This window comes from Rattus norvegicus, chromosome X (assembly GCF_036323735.1).
Source record: "Rattus norvegicus strain BN/NHsdMcwi chromosome X, GRCr8, whole genome shotgun sequence".
In the NCBI taxonomy this organism is placed as follows: domain Eukaryota; kingdom Metazoa; phylum Chordata; class Mammalia; order Rodentia; family Muridae; genus Rattus; species Rattus norvegicus.
In genome coordinates, this window is record NC_086039.1 from 150,680,800 (window position 1) to 150,699,935 (window position 19,136).

Consider the following 19,136-nt stretch of genomic DNA (forward strand, 5'->3'; position numbering starts at 1 on the left):
ACATGACCAACACTGAATAATTCTCAGTCCTCTTTCCTTTTCAGTAATATAGACACAACCAGGAAGTAACTTTGTCATATTTCATCAAGGAATAAAATGTCTAAATCCTGAAATCCCAGTTCAGCCATAAACCAAGCTCTCACTGTATAAAGAGGATCCTATTTCTGTGATAATGGAAACTCCTCATTGCCTGGGGGATAATGTGAAAGATCCTTTTTCTTTTATTTTATTGGATATTTTCTTTGTTTACATTTCAAATGTTATCCTCTTTCCTGGTCTGCCCTCCGAAACCCCCTATTCCATTCTTTCTCCCCCAGCTTCTATGAGGGTGCTCCCCTACAACCCACTCCTGCCTTCCTGTCCTGGCATTCCCCTACACTGGGGCACCTAGCCTTCACAGGACCAAGGGCCTCTCCTCCCATTGATGCCCATTCTTTGCTACATATGCAACAGAAGACAAGGGTAGCTGCATGTGTACTCTTTGATTGGTGGTTTAGTCCCTGTGAGCTCTGGGGTATCTGGTTGGTTGATATTATTGTTCTTCTTAGGGGATTGCAAACCCTTCAGCTTCTTCAGTCCTTTCTCTAACCTCTCCATTGGAGACTCTGTGCTCAGTCCAATGGTTGGCTGCGAGCATCTGCCTCTGTATTTGTCAGGCTCTGGCACAGCCTCTCAGGAGACAGCTATATCAAGCTCCTGTCAGCAAGTACTTCTTGGCATCAGCAATACTGACTGGGTTTGGTGGATGCATATGGGATGGATCTTCAGGTGGGGCCATCTCTGGATACCCTTTTCTTCAGTCTCTGTTCCACACTTTGTCTCCATATTTCCTCCTGTGAGTATTTTGTTCCTCCTTCTAAGAAGGACTGAAGCATCCACACTTTGGTCTTCCTTCTTCTTGACCTTCATATGGTCTGTGAATTTTATCTTGGATCAAGATACACAACTTCCATTGTCTGGCTGTTGTCTTTTCTCTCATCACCAATTTGAAGCAGCCCCTGATCACTAGCAGCCTGCTAGTACTTTGTAGTTCAATTGTGTTTTTACCCCTGAAAGGATAAAAGTCTGAAGTTCAGTCTAAATGTTAAAGCATAAACATTTTTTCATCAAATCACTTAATTTCATAAGTATCATTGAACAGTACTCAGTGTTTGGAGTGTGCTTCATCCTAAATCATATAAACTATTTAAATCTTATAAAGGCGTATGCCACATTGCCATCTAACCCTGTTAGTACATGCCATGCCCAAATATGCCCTAGTGTGTTGGGTCTTTTTGTTAAGTGATTATTTTAAGCTATACCTGTTGCCATGTAAAAACAAAGGAAGCAATATCAAGCAATCAACACTTCAGTTTGCAGAAAAATATTTGAGCTTCACTACTGTAGGAATAATTGCACACAGTCTAGTTTTTCCTTCTCATTTTCCACATTTGCTATCACAGTGAGTAATGATGTAAGAATATACACTTCTAGATAGGCCTCTTTGCCTATCTTTGATTATCACCACACATATATACATATTTGAGTTTCATAGCAATAGGACTTAAAATACAGTTCAGTATGCTGATGATGTGCATGTATGTGATGAAGTCAGGAGGGTACAAATGTTTATTTATCATAAACCACAATCAGGGAAAGAAAGGTACATTGTGTGGAAGCATTGCAAGCACATTTATCTCCATGCTTTTGCAGTTAATAAAAGGCTGAAGATACATCCTTTTTTGCCACAAATTTCATTAAATATGTTTACAATTTCAGCATGTATGAGAGCCCCTTCTGAAACTTCTTGACTTCTCATCTCACTTTTAAGATTTGTGAGGCCTGCCATTTGGAAAGTTACCATCATCATTTAGACTTTTCTTCAAGAAGTTTATATTCCACTTTGTGTCTCCATAAATCTGTGCTTATAATTATTTCCTATAAGTGTTTTGATTTAAACTTTTAATAGTTTATAAACAGCTATCTGTTGCAAATGTTTGTGTAATTACTGATGATTGGTAAATAGACAGAAATCAATTTTCATAAAATTCTTGATGCGTGGAAATGTTAACGAGCTTTAAGCCTAACAAGATACACTAAAATACAAGTACAGCACTCATTTCAAATCCAGTACACAATGAGGACTCACTCACTGATTCCAAGCACTGTGCTGAGTACTGTTAAAACAATCCCCACAACCTTGTGACATGGAAACTATTGTTTTTTTTTCATATTTTACAAATGACAAACCTGAGACGCAAGGACATGTGAGCACTTTAATATTTAGTCCATTAGACTTTCTCTAGTTTTGCCACAAACGTGGATAACAATAAGTGTGATACCAAGAAAACCCTGTGTTTAAAGCAAGTTTGGCCATGAGACTGTTGGTTTACCCACTTCAGAACCATAAGGACAACATCCTTAGAATAGGAGGCTTGGTTTGCTGTCAATGAAAGTTAGGGATAGTTATCTTTTAGAGTTCTGTATCCAAAGTTTTGAATGCATTTGGCATTTTTTTCAAATTATGTTGGTCAGCCTCACATATTCTGGAGACCCAAGTGCCTTTGTTCATATTAGCTTCTTTTACAAGTTCTGTTTGTCCTTAGGTGTATTGTCTGTATTCTTAGTCCCTCTGATTCTTTTTTTCCTTTTTTTCTTTATTAACTTGAGTATTTCTTATTTACATTTCGAATGTTATTCCCTTTCCCGGTTTCCGGGCCAACAGCCCCCTAATCCCTCCCCCTCCCCTTCTTTATGGGTGTTCCCCTCCCTATCCTCCCCCCATTAGCGCCCTAAGTCCCTCTGAATCTTCATTTTGAGCATATTCATAAAACAGGCTTATTGAAGTTGGAATATGCTCTGTAAGAAAAGGCATCCAGTAACTAGTATTAGTAAAGAATTACTCTGTCTGTGCTTTTAATTTCTTCTCATCTTTGGCCACTAAGATTTTGTGGGTAACCCACCCCAGGCTGTTTTCTCTATGCACAACTGAAGCATTCATGCTCACTTAATAAAGCCTACCTTTTGCATTTTATCACAAGGTGTGTTTGTTTTATATTCACTTCATTTCTGCCATTTGGTAGTCTCTTTGCCTAAAGTATGGATCTAAATAATTCAGTTGCAAAGAACATTGAAACCAGGTAGAATGACTGCCTATTTCTGCAGCATACTCTTTTTCCAGAATGCAGAATTATTGAAGGATTTTCCCCACAGGAGATGCTCCAAACTGAGCGAGAAACATGTGTATATGACTGAGTCAAAGAATTGTGTAATGACTCTGTGAATGCAACATCTTGGAAGGCCTAAAAATTTCCATAGTTCCCCTTAAATATTTTGGATACAATATAATGAGTAAGAACCGGATTATACCAGTATAGTGATTAAAAACACAAGAGTTCATCTGAATAGGGTATGATGAATTGGATTCAGTGGGCTATTAAAAAAACATCGAAATTGGGGGAAGTGAAAGGTGGAAGTGCATCTGGGAGGAGGTGGGGGCATTAAATATGATCAAGCATCATGATATGTAAGTTTTATGGAATTAATAAAATATTATAGTAAAAAAAGAATAGGGTGTAGTAAACAATATAAGCAGAGGCCTTGTGGGTATTATGGAGGAGGACCAAGCTTAGTTTCCTGTTAGTGATTGTTTATTTAAGAGAACAAGAAAAACCCTTCAGAGAGCCTGACCATTAGCTACCTCCCCATCATTGATGGGGCATTTTATTATGCTTCGTTGTACCTGAAATTAATTTACAGTGCCTTTTTGTCATTTAATGATATTTCTTTTTCTTATAGAGTATTTTTAATTTCTTTAAGTGAGGAGAAAGTTTTTTTTTAATTTTAAGTATATTTTTGAGAACTTTTACTTGTTTATAAAATGAAAAAGTTTAATTCATTTTCAGGCAGACATGATGGCTCTGTATGATCTTCAGTGTTGCATGAATTTTAAAATTTTGCCTCTGGCTTTTAATGAATTGTCAGGAAATGAAATGAGTGAAAGCAATGTTACCTGTCATGAGTTCACAAATGAATTTGATTCATCTCAAGGTGATTTTCGAACATAACTAAATATTCCCAACAGATTTTTCTTTTCTTTTTCTAGTTACCTTCATGTTTTACTTTATTTTTTTAGCTATTAGAGCTTATTTTACCTGTTTTCTATTTTGAAACTATTGCTAATTGATTTTATTTTGCATTTATTATGACCTGCAAGAAAGAAAAAATCATATAAGTCAAATAATTTATGAGGAATAGGAAATGATTGTCTTATTATTTGTATAGTTTTAAAATAGGCATGTAGTTGTAAATGTCAATTTATCAGTCCTACTGAAATGAAGAAAAATGGTAGTATAGGCCACTTATAATTTGTTATACTGTGCAATAGTAGGAGATATTTTAGATCCTCTGCCATTCCTAACTAGATATTCTGTTCTCTTGGATTGGCTAGTGTCAGTGAATAGAAGAATCTGCTAAATACTAACTTAGTCACTGCAGGCAAGCATTCATGTGATGGCAGTTTACCCTTTCACTTTATCTATTGTCTCCCCCAATTGATTTAAGTCTAACCTTCCCATTTCTTTTCTGTACTACTCCCAGATTCCAGCACTTAAAGCTCATCTCTCACCACGTCTGTCCTTCAGACCTTATCAGCAGGATTAAGCTGGTATATTCCTGACTTTTTTATCACTGAACATTTGGCAGAGACATAATTATTGGTGATAAGGATAAATGATATATGTAGTACATTTAGCATATATTGAACACCATATCAAATGTTTGCTGCACATTACACATACAGAGTATCAATATTCTGTGTGGCAATTATTCCTTTTACACTTCTCTAGAAGTATAGAATAAAGTGATGAGAAGAGAGTCTATTTTGTCTGACCTAAGGATATTCTGAATTTGAAATCATATCTTCTGCCCTTCACTGACTCAAATTTCTTCCACATATGTGGCTAGTACTGTTTATCGTTGCTAGTTTTCCTAAGCAATTTATAGTTTCCATAGATCTATTATATCAAAACATATGTAAAATATAACTTTATCCATTAATTTGTTGTTCTTGTCATTGGGAGAATTTTGCTTTTATCACTTACATCCAAACCTGGTAACCTCTATTTTTCTTTTGATAAATTTGTCCATTTGCATTACTTCATCTAAATAAATTGAGGCAATATTTGTACTCATTTACCTTGTTTCTTTCACATAGCATAGCATCTTTTTAGTTGATTAATGTTGTGCTGATGTTATCAGACATCAGAACATCAGAGAACAACCTTGGGAGTCAGTTTTCTCCTTCTATCACATGGGTCCTATGTACCTAATTCAAGAAATCAGGCTTGGAGGGAAGTACCTTTACCAACAGAACAAAATTTGACATCCTAGAATTTATTTATTTTCAAGAATAAATAATACTCCAGTGTTTATGCAAGCCACATTCCAGTTGTTTATTTATGCTGATGGTCAAATGAGATTTTACGATGCTTTTGTCTGTCATGAATAGTAATACTAAAAACACTGGTGTTGACATGTCTGTTGAGTCCTTCATTTTCCTAACATCCATTCCTTTGTGTATGTGTTTAACAGTGGAATTACTTGAACATGTGGTAATTTTATTTCTAGCGTTGTAAGGAACTGTCACACTGTTTTCATATTCCCAATAACAATGCAGTGTTCTAATTTTTCCACACCATTACTGGCAATTAGTTTTCTTTTTGAAAACAGCTATTCTAATGAGTAGGAAACTATATTTCATTGTAGCTTTGATTTACATTTCCACAATGGTTACTAATATTGAGCCACTTTTTATGGGCTCATTAACCATTTATGTAAGTTCCTTTGATGAATATCTATTGGTATGTTTCTTACCAATTAAAAGATTGTAACAGGCTTTTAAATTTTTATCCTATGATTTAAAAAACATTAACTATATAGAAGGAGCTATTAATCACTGTGAGGGATAAAAATTAAGACAGTTATGACCCTTAATTAGGTGAAATACTAAAACATCCAGGAAAAAATGTTTACAAAAATGTATCCACACAAGGAAGTAGAAAACCATATGTCTCTTTTTTTTTCCCTCGGAGCTGGGGACCGAACCCAGGGCCTTGCGCTCGCTAGGCAAGCCCTCTACCACTGAGCTAAATCCCCAACCCCCATATGTCTCTTTCAAGTGTTTTGAGAGGTAATCAGCACCTATAAAATCAATATCCCTGGAGATAGAGTTTTAGAAAATGAACCAGGTTCAACAGGAACCAGCAGGAGTGGGAGAACAGTCAGTCAGAATATATGGCAAGATGAAAACAAAAATAGGCTGGAGGAAAGTTTTGTGCACCTGCAGCTAGTTCAGTCTGTCTACAAAGGTTGGACAAGGATTTGTGTTAGACATCCTTGACTATCAGAATAACAAATTGCTAATTAATAAGCAGTACAAGTTTGTGGTAATTTTTGAGAGAGAATAAAATCTGAAAAGAACTAGACCTAAAATTTTCCCCATTTCCATGCTTTTGTTGAGCTGTATGTCACGTAGCCATAGGCTCTAGTACTCTGCACACTTCAGGCATTGAACAAATGGATTGCTAGAACAAAACCATTGCACTTTTCTCCTTTCTGATATGTTGTTTATCTGCACATGAAGCCTATCAGTGAATTTTTAGCAGCGTGACTCTCTGTATAATTATTTTGTCACAGCTTGCAATGCATTTCTAAAATAATGAATTGGTTACCTGAGCATGTCTTTTATTCCACTGGATTTTATAGGAGCTACAGCTGTTTTAAAAGAGTGTGTCTTTGCTGGAACAATTAAGGAAAAATGGTGTTATTACAAACAGAACACAGGAGTCCAAAATAGGCCTCAATCATTTTCTGGCTGCATATATAAAACTGTAGCTAGTTCCAACCTTCATTCTGTTCAGTTCTGTGATGTTAAATGTGAATAGCTGTATTTTTTTGAAAATTGAAATAATTCATATTGAAGTCAACATAGGCAAGCAACATAATCACTAGATTGAGTGACACAGTTTTCTTCCCCCACAGAAGAAGATTGTTTGTGGTTTCTGAGAGCAGCAGAAATTAAAGCACTGTTGAGCTTTTTCAGTGATTGAACTGGCCTTTGGTTCTCATTATTTAAAAATAAACCACAGGGCAATTTATATGTGCCTGCAATACTTTAATACAGCTTAGAATCAGTCTAAAAGGTCAATATTGCTGTCACAGAAAAACACTATTTTCAAAAAATATCAAGAAGAAAAAAGATTCAGAAGTTACAAATAATTGGTGTGCCTAGTTGGAGGTATAGATCATTATATGTATTAACTGTCTACAATTTCCAAGACACTGAGCTAGACATGTTATGTGTTATTTCTTTCAGTAGGCCTAGAGTGTAGGATTTATGTTCCTAAATTTACAAATTGGTCCACAGTTATGTAGATTGAACAGTTTGTAGAGTTTTCTAATGACTGATTCCAGAAGCTAGGATTTAGCATGGTAAGTATTTTCTCATTTCTCTTGTAGTCTAATTGGATTAACAGTGGAATTCTCATTCCTGTTATCACTGAAGTTCAGGGCATGAGGGAGTTATTCTGAAAAAGTGTTCTTGACAACCTCCTCCTCCTCCTCCTCCACCTCTTCCTCCTCCTCCTCATCTTCCTCTTCCTCCTCTTTTTCTTCCAGGTGGTTGATGATGAGAAAGAAAATTATGGAGAATACTTTAGAAGTATTAAGAACTAATCTAGTTCAGGGAAATTCCACTAGTTAATATGGAGACACAAGGACTTGCTAATTACAAATGATCAAGGGCAAATGACATAATGATACTTTAAGCTTGAGAGAGAAAAAAGCACACTGTTTGCCATTTCAAATTTCACATTGCTCCTCTTTCCCAAAATACATCACCATATATACCTTTAACACAATTTGAGAGTATTCCCAAATTCCACACAAGGCAAGTGTCAGGTCTTTCCTATAAATCCAAGCTTGTCTTTACATGACTCTATACATTATAAAGTAGCATCATAAAGTATACCTTCCAGTTAAATAGCACATAGACTATAGTGTTACTATCTAGCAATACAATCTCTTCTTATATATAAACAAGTAAACATATATTCTGAAAATGCACATATCTTTCTTTGAGAGAGATGCTATCTCAATAATACAAGTCTCTTGGGTCTCACCACAGTGTGGGTTTTATTGCCTTCTCCTTTATTGACAACCAATTATTAAAGCACATGAGGTTTATTTCTTATTGAATTTGAAGACAGTTTTGGTATCTAACTCAACCTCTCATCTAATGTATAGTATACTGTTATTCGTATATGTTGTTTTTTTCTATAGTATATGTGTAAAGTATCATAGAACCTTCTTTTGAAGGGCAAGTTAGTATTTACCTGACATTGAGGTCCATTATAGTGAGTGTTGATCATTGACTTAGTTAGGGTTTTATTGCTGTGAACAAATATCATGACCAATGTAAGTTTTAAAAAGAACAACATTTAATTGGGGCTGGCTTAAAGGTTCAGAGCTTCAGTCCATTATCATCAAGGTGGGAGCATGGCAGCATTCAGGAGGACATGGTGCAGGAAGAGCTGAGTTCTACATCTTCACCTGAAGGAAGCCAGGAACAGGCTGAGCATCCTTAGGCAGCTAGGAGGAGGGTCTCCAAGTCCACCCCCACAGTGACACACTTCCTCCAACAGGGCCACACCTTCTAATAGTGCCACTCCCTGGGCCAAGCATATATAAAACATCACAATCACAAAGAACTTCCCTTGCTGTATTTGGGCTTTAGTGTGCTTAAGGCATTAGGCATGGCGGTATAAGATATAATGGCTAGAACAATAGTGACAACTAGAGTTTGTCAAGTCCCATGTGTAGGCCTGGCACTGTAATAGCACATTACAAGTATCATTATTATTCAATTCTCATAAATTAACAATAAAGCAGTGTTCATATCCCAGTTTTACAGCCATGGAAGGTAAATTAAAACCTCTTGAAAACACTCCACAACTAAGAAATAACAACACTGAATTTGGTCAGTTGTGGTTTTCTGTGATGATCTTTGTTCCAAAGGGAAATTTCCTGAATGAGTGGTTAAAGCTACTCTTATATATGGGTATAAGCATGAATATAATGTAGTTAGGGGTTATGCTGGCTTAGTAAATCATAGGTACTCCTTTATGGCTCATGGGGCCTTAACATTAGACTTCGAATTATAGGCAACTAATGAATGCCAAGGTGCAAGAAATCATTTTCCTGAAGGATGAGGACACCACTTTGCTATCCACTACCAAATGTTCAGCTCTGAAAATGTTTATATATAAACAACATTACATAGACTGAGTGTGTGTGTGTGTGTGTGTGTGTGTGTGTGTGTGTGTGTTGTGTATAACAACACATTTAAAGAAAATAGGCCATGAATTTGAATGAGACCAAGAAAGGAGAATGGTGTAATTATATTGTAATCTCTATATCTATATATACTATATCTGTCTGTCTATCTATCTATCTATCTATCTATCTATCTATCTATCTATCTATCTATCTACTTACCTACTTGAAGAAGACTCAGAACAGGCTTGGATTTTTGTATACTCTCAGAAATTTTACTTTTTATTTGAATTTGGTGATTGACTTAGGAGAAGTTCTGGATAGAATCAGAGCATGACATATAACAACAAAGATGAAGAAACAATGAGCTTGGCGACCCTGCTGATAAATGATTCATTGAAAGAACAGTGGATATTCTGTTCATCATGATATAATTCTTAATGTTAAGGGCCAAGACTTTTGGCTCATCGCAAAGCTGACAATTCCAATGATCTTTACCTCCACATTATGATCATGACCTCCACATTAGACACAGGGAGAACACTAGCAAAATCATTACCAAGACACATTATATGTTCAATGCTGTTTCCATCAGGGACCTTACAGACAAAGACTAACTCAGACTCTGATTAAGCCTCCTATTGATTATTATTCAAATTTTATTAGGGTGAGTAGTCAGGAGGAGTAAGGGGATTAACAGGAGAGTACAATAAGGGGGATCATGGTCAAATACATGAAATAAGATAAATATTTTTTTTCTGGTAAATTGAGAAAACCAACAGAATCAACTAACCTGAACCATTGGCAGCTCAGAAACTGAGTCACCAAAGAGCATATACAAGCTAGTCCAAGGTGCCCAACATATGGCTGCCTTGTGTAGCCCCAAGTGGAAGAAGATCCGCCTAACTCTGCAGAGACATGATTTACCAGAATAAAGGGATACCAGGATCAGGGCACCTTCTGAGGAGTAGAAGGAAACAGGGGAGGATTAAGGGAGAGATTTAGGGAGGGGGTATTGAGAGGAGGGAACAACATTTGGGATATAAATAAATAAATTTAAAAATGAATAACATAAATAACAAATATTTTTCTCTCTTTTTCTTGTTTATTAATTGAGTATTTCTTATTTACATTTCGATTGTTATTCCCTTTCCCGGTTTCTGGGCCAACATCACCCTAACCGCTCTCCCTCTCCTTCTATATGAGTGTTACCCTCCCCATCCTCCCCCCATTACCGCTCTCCCCCCAACAATCACGTTCACTGGGGGTTCAGTCTTAGCAGGACCAAGGACTTCCCCTTCCACTGGTGCTCTTACTAGGATATTCATTGCTACCTATGAGGTCAGAGTCCAGGGTCAGTCCATGTATAGTCTTTAGGTAGTGGCTTAGTCCCTGGAAGCTCTGGTTGCTTGGCATTGTTATACATATGGGGTCTCGAGCCCCTTCAAGCTCTTCCAGTTCTTTCTCTGATTCCTTCAACGGGGGTCCTATTCTCAGTTCAGTGGTTTGTTGCTGGCATTCGCCTCTGTATTTGCTGTATTCTGGCTGTGTCTCTCAGGAGCGATCTACATCTGGCTCCTGTTGGTCTGCACTTCTTTGCTTCATCCATCTTGTCTAATTGGGTGGCTGTACATGTATGGGCCACATGTGGGGCAGGCTCTGAATGGGTGTTCCTTCTGTGTCTGTTTTAATCTTTGCCTCTCTATTCCCTGCCAAGGGTATTCTTGTTCCCCTTTTAAAGAAGGAGTGAAGCGTTCACATTTTGATCATCCGTCTTGAGTTTCATGTGTTCTGTGCATCTACGGTAATTCAAGCATTTGGGCTAATAGCCACTTATCAATGAGTGCATACCATGTGTGTTTTTCTGTGATTGGGTTACCTCACTCAGGATGATATTTTCCAGTTCCATCATTTCCTATGAATTTCATAAAGTCATTGTTTTTGGTAGCTGTGTAATATTCCATTGTATAGATGTACCACATTTTCTGTATCCATTCCTCTGTTGAAGGGCATCTGGGTTCTTTCCAGCTTCTGGCTATTATAAATAAGGCTGCCATGAACATAGTGGAGCACGTGTCTCTTTTATATGTTGGGGCCTCTTTTGGGTGTATGCCCAAGAGAGGTATAGCTGGGTCCTCAGGTAGTAAAATGTCCAATTTTCTGAGGAACCTGCAGACTGATTTCCAGAATGGTTGTACCAGTCTGCAATCCCACCAACAATGGAGGAGTGGTCCTCTTTCTCCACATCCTCACCAGCATTTTCTGTCACTTGAGTTTTTGATCTTAGCCATTCTCACTGGTGTGGTTTATCTGTTCCTGATTTATCTTCAGTTAGCCATTCTGACTGGTGTGAGGTAGAATCTCAGGGTTATTTTGATTTGCATTTCCCTGATCACTAAGGATGTCGAACATTTCTTTTTTTTTTTTTATTAACTTGAGTATTTCTTATATACATTTCAAGTGTTATTCCCTTTCCCGGTTTCCGGGCAAACATCCCCCTCCCCCCTCCCCTTCATTATGGGTGTTCCCCTCCCAACCCTCCCCCCATTGCCGCCCTCCCCCCATAGACTAGTTCACTGGGGGTTCAGTCTTAGCAGGACCCAGAGCTTCCCCTTCCACTGGTGCTCTTACTAGGATATTCAATGCTACCTATGGGGTCAGAGTCCAGGGTCAGTCCATGTATAGTCTTTAGGTAGTGGCTTAGTCCCTGGAAGCTCTGGTTGCTTGGCATTGTTGTACTTTTGGGGTCTCGAGCCCCTTCAAGCTCTTCCAGTTCTTTCTCTGATTCCTTCAATAGGGGACCTATTCTCAGTTCAGTGGTTTGCTGCTGGCATTCGCCTCTGTATTTGCTGTATTCTGGCTGTGTCTCTCAGGAGCGATCTATATCCGGCTCCTGTCGGTCTGCACTTCTTTGCTTCATCCATCTTGTCTAATTGGGTGGTTCTATGTGTATGGGCCACATGTGGGGCAGGCTCTGAATGGGTGTTCCTTCAGTCTCTGTTTTAATCTTTGCCTCTCTCTTCCCTGCCAAGGGTATTCTTTTTCCTCATTTAAAGAAGGAGTGAAGCATTCACATTTTGATCATCCGTCTTGAGTTTCGTTTGTTCTAGGGATCTAGGGTAATTCAAGCATTTGGGCTAATAGCCACTTATCAATGAGTGCATACCATGTATGTCTTTCTGTGATTGGGTTAGCTCACTCAGGATGATATTTTCCAGTTCCAACCATTTGCCTACGAATTTCATAAACTCGTTGTTTTTGATAGCTGAGTAATATTCCATTGTGTAGATGTACCACATTTTCTGTATCCATTCCTCTGTTGAAGGGCATCTGGGTTCTTTCCATTTTCTGGCTATTATAAATAAGGCTGCGATGAACATAGTGGAGCACGTGTCTCTTTTATATGTTGAGGCATCTTTTGGGTATATGCCCAAGAGAGGTATAGCTGGATCCTCAGGCAGTTCAATGTCCAATTTTCTGAGGAACCTCCAGACTGATTTCCAGAATGGTTTTACCAGTCTGCAATCCCACCAACAATGGAGGAGTGTTCCTCTTTCTCCACATCCTCGCCAGCATCTGCTGTCACCTGAGTTTTTGATCTTAGCCAATCGCACTGGTGTGAGGTGAAATCTCAGGGTTGTTTTGATTTGCATTTCCCTTATGACTAAAGATGTTGAACATTTCTTTAGGTGTTTCTCAGCCATTCGGCATTCCTCAGCTGTGAATTCTTTGTTTAGCTCTGAACCCCATTTTTTAATAGGGTTATTTGTTTCCCTGCGGTCTAACTTCTTGAGTTCTTTGTATATTTTGGATATAAGGCCTCTATCTGTTGTAGGATTGGTAAAGATCTTTTCCCAATCTGTTGGTTGCCATTTTGTCCTAACCACAGTGTCCTTTGCCTTACAGAAGCTTTGCAGTTTTATGAGATCCCATTTGTCGATTCTTGATCTTAGAGCATAAGCCACTGGTGTTTTGTTCAGGAAATTTTGTCCAGTGCCCATGTGTTCCAGATGCTTCCCTAGTTTTTCTTCTATTAGTTTGAGTGTGTCTGGTTTGATGTGGAGGTCCTTGATCCACTTGGACTTAAGCTTTGTACAGGGTGATAAGCATGGATCGATCTGCATTCTTCTACATGTTGCCCTCCAGTTGAACCAGCACCATTTGCTGAAAATGCTATCTTTTTTCCATTGGATGGTTTTGGCTCCTTTGTAAAAATCAAGTGACCATAGGTGTGTGGGTTCATTTCTGGGTCTTCAATTCTATTCCATTGGTCTATCTGTCTGTCTCTGTACCAATACCATGCAGTTTTTATCACTATTGCTCTGTAATACTGCTTGAGTTCAGGGATAGTGATTCCCCCTGAAGTCCTTTTATTGTTGAGGATAGCTTTAGCTATCCTGGGTTTTTTGTTATTCCAGATGAATTTGCAAATTGTTCTGTCTAACTCTTTGAAGAATTGGATTGGTATTTTGATGGGGATTGCATTGAATCTGTAGATTGCTTTTGGTAAAATGGCCATTTTTACTATATTAATCCTGCCAATCCATGAGCATGGGAGATCTTTCCGTCTTCTGAGGTCTTCTTCAATTTCTTTCCTCAGTGTCTTGAAGTTCTTATTGTACAGATCTTTTACTTGCTTGGTTAAAGTCACACCGAGGTACTTTATATTATTTGGGTCTATTATGAAGGGTGTCGTTTCCCTAATTTCTTTCTCGGCTTATTTCTCTTTTGTATAGAGGAAGGCAACTGATTTATTTGAGTTAATTTTATACCCAGCCACTTTGCTGAAGTTGTTTATCAGCTTTAGTAGTTCTCTGGTGGAACTTTTGGGATCACTTAAATGTACTATCATGTCATCTGCAAATAGTGATATTTTGACCTCTTCTTTTCCGATCTGTATCCATTTGATCTCCTTTTGTTGTGTGATTGCTCTGGCTAGAACTTCAAGAACTATATTGAGTAAGTAGGGAGAGAGTGGGCAGCCTTGTCTAGTCCCTGATTTTAGTGGGATTGCTTCAAGTTTCTCTCCATTTAGTTTAATGTTAGCAACTGGTTTGCTGTATATGGCTTTTACTATGTTTAGTTATGGGCCTTGAATTCCTATTCTTTCCAAGACTTTTATCATGAAGGGGTGTTGAATTTTGTCAAATGCTTTCTCAGCATCTAATGAAATGATCATGTGGTTCTGTTCTTTCAGTTTGTTTATATAATGGATCACGTTGATGGTTTTCCGTATATTAAACCATCCCTGCATGCCTGGGATGAAGCCTACTTGATCATGGTGGATGATTGTTTTGATGTGCTCTTGAATTCGGTTTGCCAGAATTTTATTGAGTATTTTTGCGTCGATATTCATAAGGGAAATTGGTCTGAAGTTCTCTTCCTTTGTTGTGTCTTTGTGTGGTTTAGGTATAAGAGTAATTGTGGCTTCGGAGAAGGAATTCGGTAGGGCTCCATCTGTTTCAACTTTGTGGAATAGTTTGGATAATATTGGTATGAGGTCTTCTATGAAGGTTTGATAGAATTCTGCACTAAACCCGTCTGGACCTGGGCTCTTTTTGGTTGGGAGACCTTTAATTACTGCTTCTATTTCCTTAGGAGTTATGGGGTTGTTTAACTGGTTTATCTGTTCCTGATTTAACTTCGTTACCTGGTATCTGTCTAGGAAATTGTCCATTTCCTGAAGATTTTCAAATTTTGTTGAATATAGGTTTTTATAGTAAGATCTGATGATTTTTTTGAATTTCCTCTGAATCTGTAGTTATGTCTCCCTTTTCATTTCTGATTTTGTTAATTTGGACGCACTCTCTGTGTCCTCTCGTTAGTCTGGCTAAGGGTTTATCTATCTTGTTGATTTTCTCAAAGAACCAACTTTTGGTTCTGTTGATTCTTTCTATGTTCCTTTTTGTTTCTACTTGGTTGATTTCAGCTCTGAGTTTGATTATTTCCTGCCTTCTACTCCTCCTCGGTGTATTTGCTTCTTTTTGTTCTAGAGCTTTTAGGTGTGCTGTCAAGCTGCTGACATATGCTCTTTCCTGTTTCTTTCTGCAGGCACTCAGTGCTATGAGTTTTCCTCTTAGCACAGCTTTCATTGTGTCCCATAAGTTTGAGTATGTTGTATCTTCATTTTCATTAAATTCTAAAAAGTTTTTAATTTCTTTCTTTATTTCTTCCTTGACCAGGTTATCATTGAGTAGAGCATTGTTCAATTTCCACGTATATGTGGGCATTCTTCCCTTATTGTTATTGAAGACCAGTTTTAGGCCGTGGTGGTCCGATAGCACGCATGGGATTATTTCTATCTTTCTGTACCTGTTGAGGCCCGTTTTTTGACCAATTATATGGTCAATTTTGGAGAAAGTACCATGAGGAGCTGAGAAGGAGGTATATCCTTTTGCTTTAGGATAGAATGTTCTATAAATATCCGTTAAGTCCATTTGGCTCATGACTTCTCTTAGTCTGTCGACATCACTGTTTAATTTCTGTTTCCATGATCTGTCCATTGATGAGAGTGGGGTGTTGAAATCTCCCACTATTATTGTGTGAGGTGCAATGTGTACTTTGAGCTTTAGTAAGGTTTCTTTTACGTATGAAGGTGCCCTTGTATTTGGGGCATAGATATTTAGGATTGAGAGTTCATCTTGGTGGATTTTTCCTTTGATGAATATGAAGTGTCCTTCCTTATCTTTTTTGATGACTTTTAGTTGAAAATTGATTTTATTTGATATTAGAATGGCTACTCCAGCTTGCTTCTTCTGACCATTTGCTTGGAAAGTTGTTTTCCAGCCTTTCACTCTGAGGTAGTGTCTGTCTTTGTCTCTGAGGTGTGTTTCCTGTAGGCAGCAGAATGCAGGGTCCTCGTTGCGTATCCAGTTTGTTAATCTATGTCTTTTATTGGGGAGTTGAGGCCATTGATATTGAGAGATATTAAGGAATAGTGATTATTGTTTCCCTTTATATTCATATTTGGATGTGAGGTTATGTTTGTGTGCTTTCATTCTCTTTGTTTTGTTGCCAAGACGATTAGTTTCTTGCTTCTTCTAGGGTATAGCTTGCCTCCTTATGTTGGGCTTTACCATTTATTATCCTTTGTAGTGCTGGATTTGTAGAAAGATATTGTGTAAATTTGGTTTTGTCATGGAATATCTTGGTTTCTCCATCAATGTTAATTGAGAGTTTTGCTGGATACAGTAACCTGGGCTGGCATTTGTGTTCTCTTAGGGTCTGTATGACATCAGTCCAGGATCTTCTGGCCTTCATAGTTTCTGGCGAGAAGTCTGGTGTGATTCTGATAGGTCTCCCTTTATATGTTACTTGACCTTTTTCCCTTACTGCTTTTAATATTCTTTCTTTATTTTGTGTGTTTGGTGTTTTGACAATTATGTGACGGGAGGTGTTTCTTTTCTGGTCCAATCTATTTGGAGTTCTGTAGGCTTCTTGTATGTCTATGGGTATCTCTTTTTTTAGGTTAGGGAAGTTTTCTTCTATGATTTTGTTGAAGATATTTACTGGTCCTTTGAGCTGGGAGTCTTCACTCTCTTCTATACCTATTATCCTTAGGTTTGATCTTCTCATTGAGTCCTGGATTTCCTGTATGTTTTGGACCAGTATCTTTTTCCGCTTTACATTATCTTTGACAGTTGAGTCAATGATTTCTATGGAATCTTCTGCTCCTGAGATTCTCTCTTCCATCTCTTGTATTCTGTTGGTGAAGCTTGTATCTACAGCTCCTTGTCTCTTCTTTTGGTTTTCTATATCCAGGGTTGTTTCCATGTGTTCTTTCTTGATTGCTTCTATTTCCATTTTTAATTCCTTCAACTGTTTGATTGTGTTTTCCTGGAATTCTTTCAGGGATTTTTGCGATTCCTCTCTGTAGGCTTCTACTTGTTTATTAATGTTTTCCTGTGTTTCCCTAAGTGTGTTCAGGTCTTTCTTGAAGTCCTCCAGCATCATGATCAAATATGATTTTGAAACTAGATCTTGCTTTTCTGGTGTGTTTGGATATTCCATGTTTGTTTTGGTGGGAGAATTGGGCTCCGATGATGGCATGTAGTCTTGGTTTCTGTTGCTTGGGTTCCTGCGCTTGCCTCTCGCCATCAGATTATCTCTAGTGTTACTTTGTTCTGCTATTTCTGACAGTGGCTACACTGTCCTATAAGCCTGTGTGTCAGGAGTGCTGTAGACCTGTTTTCCTCTCTTTCAGTCAGTTATGGGGACAGAGTGTTCTGCTTTCGGGCGTGTAGTTTTTCCTCTCTACAGGTCTTCAGCTGTTCCTGTGGGCCTGTGTCTTGAGTTCACCAGGCAGCTTTCTTGCAGCAGAAAAGTTGGTCTTACCTGTGGTCCTGAGGCTCAAGTTCGCTTGTGGGGTGCTGCCCAGGGGCTCTCTGCAGCGGCAGCAACCAGGAAGACCTGTGCCGCCCCTTCCGGGAGCTTCAGTGCACCAGGGTTCCAGATGGTCTTTGGCTTTTTCCTCTGGCGTCCGAGATGTGTGTGCAGGGAGCAGTCTCTTCTGGTTTCCCAGGCTTGTCTGCCTCTCTGAAGCTTTAGCTCTCCCTCCCATGGGATTTGGGTGCAGAGAACTGTTTATCTGGTCTGTTTCTTTCAGGTTCTGGCGGTGTCTCAGGCAGGTGTCCTGCCGCTCCTGGGCCCTCCCCCACGGGAGCCTAGAGGCCTTATACAGTTTCCTCCTGGGCCAGGGATGTGGGCAGGGGTGAGCAGTGTTGGTGGTCTCTTCCGCTCTGCAGCCTCAGGAGTGCCCACCTGACCAGGCGGTTGGGTCTCTCTCTCACCGGGTCTGGGAGCAGAGAGCTGCTCTGAACATTTCTTTAGGTGTTTTTTGGCCATTCGATAATCCTCAGCTGAGAATGTTTTGTTTAGCTCTGTACCCCATTTTTAATAGGGTTATTTGGCTCTCTGAAGTTTAACTTCTTGAGTTCTTTGTATATTTTGGATATTAGCCCTCTATCAGATAAAGGATTTGTAAAGATCTTTTCCCAGTCTGTTGGCTGTGTTTTGTCCTAATGACAGTGTTCTTGCCTGTAGTTTTGTAGTTTTATGAGGTCCCCTTTGTTGATTCTTGAGCTTAGGGAATAAGGCATTGGTGTTTTGTTCAGGAAATTTTCTCCAGTACCCATGTGTTCGAGATGCTTCCCCACTTTTTCTTCTATAAGTTTGAGTGTATCTAGTTTGATGTGGAGGTACTTGATCCACTTGGACTTAAGCTTTGTACAGGGTGATAATGGATTGATCTGCATTCTTCTACTTTCTGACCTCCAGTTGAACCAGCACCATTTGCTGAAAATGCTATCTTTTTTCCATTGGATGGTTTTGGCTCCTTTGTCAAAAATCAAGTGACCATAGGTGTGTGGGTTCATTTCTGGGTCTTCAATTCTATTCCATTGGTCTATCTGTCTCTCTCTGTACCAATACCATGCAGTTTTTATCACTATTGCTCTGTAATAGTGCTTGAGTTCAGTGATACTGATTCCCCCTGAAGTCCTTTTATTGTTGAGGATGGTGATTCCCTCAGAATTTCTTTTATTGTTGAGTAAAATTTTCATTATCCTGGATTTTTTGTTATTCCAAATGAATTTGTAAATTGCTCTTTCTAACTCTGTGAAGAATTGTGTTGGAATTTTGATGGGGATTGCATTCAATCTGTAGATTGCTTTAGGAAAATGGGTATTTTTACTATATTAATCCTGCCAATTCATGAGCATGGGAGGTCTTTTCATCTTCTTAGATCTTCTTCAATTTCTTTCTTCAGAGACTTGAAATATTTTTTTTCATACAGAAGTTTCACTTCCTTGGTTAGAGTCACATGG